The sequence below is a fragment of the Periplaneta americana genome, chromosome 14, assembly GCF_040183065.1.
Source record: "Periplaneta americana isolate PAMFEO1 chromosome 14, P.americana_PAMFEO1_priV1, whole genome shotgun sequence".
In the NCBI taxonomy this organism is placed as follows: Eukaryota; Metazoa; Arthropoda; class Insecta; order Blattodea; family Blattidae; genus Periplaneta; species Periplaneta americana.
Window position 1 is genome coordinate 77,039,479 of NC_091130.1, and position 8,042 is coordinate 77,047,520.

Genomic DNA, 8,042 nt, shown 5'->3' on the forward strand with positions numbered 1-8,042 from the left:
GGAAGCAGAAAACGAAAATTAAAAGAAATTCAAGCAAAAATATGAACATTTATAAATACGTTATGCAGCTAAAATTAATACCTCTATCATGTACCTGATGAAGTGCCGTTAATGCATAGCTTAAAAGTTTCCCCTATTGACTAGAAATTCAGATGCTTACCTGGGCAACCCAATGTCCTGTGTGGTTGCGACGACTAACAATGCAAATCTTGAGTGTGTTTGTGTGCGGAGAAGCACACTGGAGCCCTGATGATTCCCTGAAGCACATCTGCACACAACACGCCAAAACACACTTCAGCATCGTGTAAACAAGAATGTACAGCTGACAGATCGGAAAGTATGGCACTTTATATACTAGCAAAATCTCTGGTAGAGCATGGATTATCCAGATTATCCTTCACTGCAAGAGATTTTCTTATGTAAGGAAATATAAGATCAGATGCCAGCAGCAGACGTATTCCGTATGTTTGCTTATTAGAGAGTGAAATTACACCCAATGCGTTCAATGACAGGCAATTAAAGAATATTATAAGTAGGGACCGATTTTTGAGGTTTTTAAGAAGTCCATTTTAGGTTATTGGAATAGGTGAAATAGGTTTCTTTGGGATTTTTGTTAAATCTGTGTAAGATGTCGCAAGAATTGCCTCATTGTTAAAAATGTACTCTTGTAGTCAATTTTAAATAACATAACTTTTCCCTCGATGGTAAGGATGGAATCATTTCCAATCCATTGTCGTAATAAATGAAGGGTTCAGAACCATAGTGGGCCAAGCGCCATTTACTATAACCGTAGAAAACAAGGGTTAAAATGAAGTTATTACGATAATTCAATGGAAACGTATAGCAAGTAATATAAAGTATACACATTCAAACTGAATGATACGTCAATCTTCATTAAACTATGGTATTCACTTAACTTTATCCCTTGCTTTCTCCATTTTAACGAATGGTTCCGAACCCTTCAAATGTGATTTCACTTATTTTAACATAGCTTAACAAAACACAAAATATAAAAATTTAATGTTAACACTAGGAGCATTAGAATAAGACAGAATGCACAGATATCTCAGAAAAGTTCACAGCTCATAATCGCACATTGAAGATCACAGTCTTCTATTGGGAACTTGTCCGAAAACTTCAAGAATTTCAACAATGAGACGTTTTCCAGGTTGAAGCAGTAATTAGGAGAGGGAGAGATCGATTTAATAGCGAAGTGATATCTCCATATTTTTGTGACATGTAATCGCGGGGATGTTCTGGCGACTTGGTTAGAATTAGCTTCCCACGCAGATGGTTCACATCCTCTCGTCACCTGTCAGCATCGGACAGATTTAGGGCCACCTTGTGCGGGATTGTATATAGACACTCGGCGATGCGTAAAATCCTAAAGTTGGACTGGACCCGTGGGAAAGATACTGCCAAGCTTGGGTTTTCCAAAGAACGGGGGTTCTCTAAAGATCTACTAACTAATTTTATGTTATGGGAAATGCAAAGTTTAAATTTAGAGATGACGTATTTCGCGCCCAATAAGAAGAGATCGTGGTTCAACTTATGAGGTCACTTTGGACCAATAGAGAATAGATTTTAGGCCGGTTAAGTGACGTAGTTTTTAAACAATAGGATAGTTAGTTTTAGCGTAGGATAGGTTTTTATAAATAAGGGTGACGGGGAGCGAAGAGCATCACAACATCTCATCGTGTCGGCGGCCCTACATACAGGGCACAATCACTACTCCTTTTCGTGTCGACGGCCATACATACAGGGCAGAATAACTACTTCGTTTCGTGTCGACAGGATAACTACTTTTCTTCGTGTAGACGGCGCGACATCTTTTTTTCGTGTCGGCGGCCCAACTTAATAGTCTTTCTTCCGGCGAAGACTCGATAGATTGAACTTTGTCATCGGCGAGACCACTCGTCAACGTTTAGGAGCTTCGCTCATAGTGTACTGGGCAGAGTATTGAATTTATAGTATCGGTTAGGTCTTATTCAGAGTTGCCATAGAGTCGATACAGAAGTGCGACCAACGATTGAATTATAAGTCAGCCGGAAATACATACTCTAGGGTTTACCAAGTGAATACGACAATAAACTTATAGTTTTGGAGTTTACACTGCCTTTTATATAAGTAGCCGGCTTGGTATTATTCCCGACATCATCCTATACCACAACAGTACCTCGGCTACCCTGAGTGAATCTCACGCAACACCGAGCCACCCATCCTCAAATGGAGCCCAACGTGTGGCCAGAGTAACGACAACCACCCTCAAGGTCATTCACCTCAAGAGAAAGTTCAGTCATTTCTACTGGCATGTCATATCTATGATTAGTGGAAATTCAAAGATCCATACAGTCCCAATCATTGTCTCTGAAGGACGACCCGCTATAAAAGAAAAATAAATTCCCTGTTAACCATTTTATCGAAAACAAGAAAAGACTGAAGGGGTAAAGACCGCAGTCACTTTCTCCAGTGCACAAGAGGATAAAAATTGAAGATAAATTAAAAGTTCCAAATATATTTTTATAAAAGCAGTAAATAAAGAAGAATAGACTACATATTAATTATGATGTAGCTTCTTTTAGTTCTTAAAGATCAATTTAGGTGTTTTAGGTTCAATTGAATTTACAAATATGACTCTTATGACCTTGATTCGGAAAATTATCTAACAAGGGAACCTTCTATCATGGTGAATTGAAAAGGCGGTAATGCCGCATATTTTTGGAAAGAGGAGGCAAAAGTAAGTCAGCATATGAAATTTTTCCGCCTGAGCTCCATAGGAACTAAAGTTATGGGACTGTAAATTTAACATGACAGTCTGTAGCAAGTAACTCAATGTGGACACTTAAATGTTAAAATGAAGTTGTTTTTAAGTCACTGCATTGCAAACGAGATATTGCAGCTGTTGTGCCTTTTAAATAATACTGCGTATTATCGCTGGGATGCGTTCACCTACTTTTATTACGGGAAGGTAAGTCTTTCTCGAGCTAATTCTGGTGTATCAGCTACTCTTACGTTTCATTTGTGCCATATACAGGATGGATCCGAAAGTTGTGGTTCAGATGGTGGTGCGGGAGTTTGGCACCAGTGACGCTAAACCGTCAGTCGTATTCATCGGGATGTTTCATCAGTTGAAGAATGAGTTAAAAGACGAACAGGAGGCCATGGAAACGTACATATCGCTCTTATTGATGAAATATCAGATTTGGACGTGGAAAATGGGCAGCAAGATTATGGTGGCATAGAAAACGAACTAATGACGAGACGCCAGAAAGCGGAGGACGCTGAAGAGACGGAGACATCGCGTCGTCGCAAATCAGCACATCTTCTTACGTCCCTCTCCTAAAAGAATCAAAACGTAGTCGACGACGATTACGAGCAGAAATCGCTTGACTATACGAACGATACAGTCAGCGGAAAGAGACGATCCTTCACCTCTGTAAAAAAAATCGATTCCTTCTCATCACACGGAAGATGCTTTACGATTACGATGCAAAAGTGAAGATGAAGAAGAAGAAGAAGAAGAAGAAGAAACCTGGAATGACAGATAATAATGCCATGGTTCTGCAACATTTCAAAGAAATGTCAAGTACGAACGCTGTCATACATGACAGAACTATCAGGCTTTGGGGCATTACAGGTGGAGCTCAAATTGATCCTGACGACCGTCTTAACTTGAGATCTTCTGAGTCGTGGGCATGAAGATTCAAGCAGCGGAATCGTACCGTTTCTCGTTCTGTGGCGCATAAAGTGAGTAGAAACTTCGCAGCAAAGAGACAGAGGTGAAGCAGAAATCAGACAGCTTCGTGTCGAAGATGAAGCTGTTGTTCATCGATCGTGGCTTCACTCTTCGCTGGATCCTCAATACTGATCAAAGTCGATTTGAAAAAAAGAGATTCACTCCTGACGAACCCTGCGTTTCAAAGGAGGGAAGAAATTTTATCCCACAGTAGTATCAGAGGCTGCGACGACGTACGCCAGTCATTTCCATGGACGGACAAATCTCCTCCCCAATGTATCTTCTGTCAGCCGATTCACAGAAAATGTTCCCTAAAAATAAACTTGCTGACTTATATAACATCAAATCATATGCTTCTGATTCAGCGAATATGCGGAAGGCAGATATGAAGGATATGCTTTCGCAAGTATTTTCGCCCAGAATTTTTTCATTGCATGAAGATCGATATCCATAATGTTTGCAATACAAATGCACAATAGCTGAATATCTCGTTTGCAATGCAGTGACTTCAAAAATAACTTCATTTTAACCTTTGAGTATGCACATTGAGTCACTTCCCTCAGATTGCCATGTTAAATTTAAAGTCACATAACTTTTATCCCTATGGAGCTCAGGCGGAAAAATTTCACCTGCTGACTTATCTTTGTCTCCTCTTTCCAAAAATATATGCCATTACCGCCTTTTCAATTCACCATGATAGAAGGTTCCCTTGTAAGACATTATGAGTTTAGAAGTGAGGAAAAAGTAGGTAAAAACCTATAAATCCGGTCCCTAATTATAAGTGAATAAAGCAGTCATTGAAAAAAAATATATATGAAAAAGTTGATGCAATGTACGTGCATATACGTACTTTCTTATTATACAGAACGTTAATTTCGTCGACCTGGTTGGCAAGTTGATATAGCGCTGGCCTTCTATGCCCAAGGTTGCGGGTTCGATCCCGGGCCAGGTCGATGGCATTTAAGTGTGTTTAAATGCGACAGGCTCATGTCAGTAGATTACTGGCATGTAAAAGAACTCCTGCGGGACAAAATTCCGGCACATCCGGCGACGCTGATATAACCTCTGCAGTTGCGAGCGTCGTTAATAAAACATAACATTTTTAACGTTAATTTCGGCTCCTTAGAACACGCGCTTCAGGCATGTTTTCTTGGCCGGCGTAGATTGCATAATTATCGGTCCGTTACCTTCCTTATAGTTTTACTCATATAATTTTGATTGATAATAGAACGCACACAATATTTTAATTCACAATTAGTACTAACCTGCGTTATTAGCCTAATGTATTTTTAAGTTGTGTTGGCCCACGTCTGTATTTATAGATTCCCGATGTCTTTTTATAAAATTTGTACTCAAAATCAATGTTCTGTTTCCGTAATGATAGGGGTATGTCTTGTCTCCAAGTTCCTCTACAGTTGGGGATGATTCCTGTATACTCTATTTTGAGAATTTTTAGGACATCATAATAATTTCTCCGCAGTTCAACATAAAAAATTTAGTTTTTTCCAATCCCCCATGAAGTTCGTAGTTAAGAAATTTTTCTATCTCCGACATTTTGAACATCGTGTTTTTCTTTCGCGTTTCCCTTCAATCTGCGTCCAAACAAATTCACTTGCCTCATACTGACTGTCTTAAGACAGAACCATACAAATTCAGGTCCTCTTGCATTGGCCAGTTGATCAACTTCATAATATATTTTCTCACTAATTTTGAAAGCACGAAATTTAACAAAAATCCAATTTTCACTGCGAGGGAAAGACATTAAACCAATTAACTTCTAGCCACTCCATATTACATCTTTGCTAGTGAACGTATTGGATGTGGGGTTTTTAAACAAAAACGATATAGTGCATTACCCGTTACAAGTATACAGCCTACCTACAATATATGTTCAAAAACTAATCTCAACATTTTTTCGTAATAATTAACCTACTAATTTTCTCTGACTAACTGCCCATTTCCTGCAAGAAATAAAAATCGTTATAGCCGACCCTGCGTCACAAAACATTAATTTCCTTTCTTATTCTACTCTTCTACACGAACAGTGAGTCGGCCAAATATATGAAGAGGTGAGAATGATATAGTCCTAAGCCACACAGACAAAATTTTACAGAAATGTGTGTTGAAATTTTTGAGTCCAATGCTATTAGGTGACGTATCACAATTTCTCCAGTGTATTTTTTTTTATTTTAGTGGGTTATTTTACGACGCTTTATCAACAGCTTAGGTTATTTAGCGTCTCAATGAGATGAAGGTGATAATACCGGTGAAATGAGTCCGGGGTCCAGCACCGAAAGTTACCCAGTATTTGCTCATATTGGGTTGAGGGAAAACCCCGGAAAAAACCTCAACCAGGTAACTTGCCCCGACCGGGAATCAAACCTGGGCCACCTGGTTTCGCAACCAGACGCGCTAACCGTTACTCCACATGTGTGAACTCTCCAGTGTATCCTTACGTCATTTGTTGAGTAAATTAAATGTGTGGCTTTGGACTACTTCATTCTCACCCCTTCATATTTTACAGTAGGCCTATAACTTTCGTTGAATCATTTTAAATTTAAGGTAAAAATATAGACAGAGTGTCTCCTAATTCCCTGATTACGTGCTTTATGCTCAAGAACTTCAACTTCACTGCAACTACATCATTTCGTTCCATAAGGAATTTTCGTCCATCAGGGGCTTACCCGTAATGTAATCCCAACTGTTTTAGTAGGACACTGAACAACTGTGCACATTTTTTTTTTCTCTCAGAGAATGCTTTGATTCTTGAGTCTTGGAAATTCTATTTCATTATCAAAATAAAAACGCGGTACGTCGTAGAATGGAAGTCGTCTAATTTGTAATTTTATTGTTTTACGTACTTTTATAGTGTATTCTCCGACGAGACGAACGACTTTTGGTCTACAAAGTTGGTGTCTTTATTGAACACACGTCGGTGGTTAGTTTTTGGCACTTGTAAAAAATTTGACTTTTAACTGCAATTTTCTTCATTCGTAAACTTGGTGTTGTCGCCAATTGAGGGTTTCCTCTAACTCGGTTGGACGTGAGGACCGTTACAGCCAAATACCTGGAGAAACAGGGAAAACAAGTGAAGATCTACAAAAACAACATTCCTTGAAAAAACTTCATTATTGTTTTCATTCACAGAAACAAGCTGTCAGTACGCCTGGCATCAAATATAAAACGATCTTGATCCATCGTTGATCGCGATGACATTCTTAGATATTTATAATAATAAAAAATATGCATGGACCATGTTTTTTTCTCTCTTTAAACATAGTCAGGTGTAACATGCTATTAAAACGCTTTAGTACCGCTGCTATTACCATTTTCTTCAAAGTGAACGAATAGCCCCAACACCGAAGCAATTTTAATTTTTAGAAATGGTTTACTTTTCTAATAAATGTGTTTTAATCTTGCACACGTCAGGTGACATATTTTGATGTCGTCGGTACACTCAATTTTATTTGAGATCCATATATACAATACGCAAATCAAGATTTCAGGTATAACTCCCTGTAAAGCCGGTGTCGGTTAGAGTTCCCGAGTAGCTCAGTGGTAGAGCGTTGGTACGTTAAACCAAAGGTCCCGGGTTCGATACCCGGCTCCGGAACAATTTTTCCCTCGAAATTATTCAAATAAACTTTACAGGGAGTTACACCTGAAATATTGATTTGCATAATACACGTCACTGTTCGTTCGTTAACAGAAAACCACAATTTAAGTCACACGGAGTTAGTGTGCACTCGAAGTTGGTTGCTTGACGGTTGTCAGCCCACTTTGAGGTATGTGGATATAGAGGGAAAAATTGGATCGGTGTCGGTTAGAGTTCCCGAGTAGCTCAGTGGTAGAGCGTTGGTACGTTAAACCAAAGGTCCCGGGTTCGATACCCGGCTCCGGAACAATTTTTCCCTCGAAATTATTCATATATACAATAGTTTCTTAAATATTTTGCAAAAACGTCCAAAAAGGTGACAAGTAGCCCCGTTTTACTCTTAATATCTGGCGTGATGCACTGGAAGAAATGGTGAACGGGAGAAGAAGTTGGGTCAGAAGAAGATATCAGGTAATAGACGACATTAAGGTATGTAGATCATATGCGGAGACTAAGAGGAAGGCAGAAAATAGGAAAGACTGGAGCATGCTGGATTTGCAGTGAAAGACCTGCACTTGGGCAGAACACTATGAATGACTGAGTATGCCGCGTAGCCTATACATTTGTAAAGATATTCCATTTTTCACTTTCATATTTGATCATGAAATAACGCATCGCAAATCAGACCTCAGTCCTGTGTGGTGTGGAAGG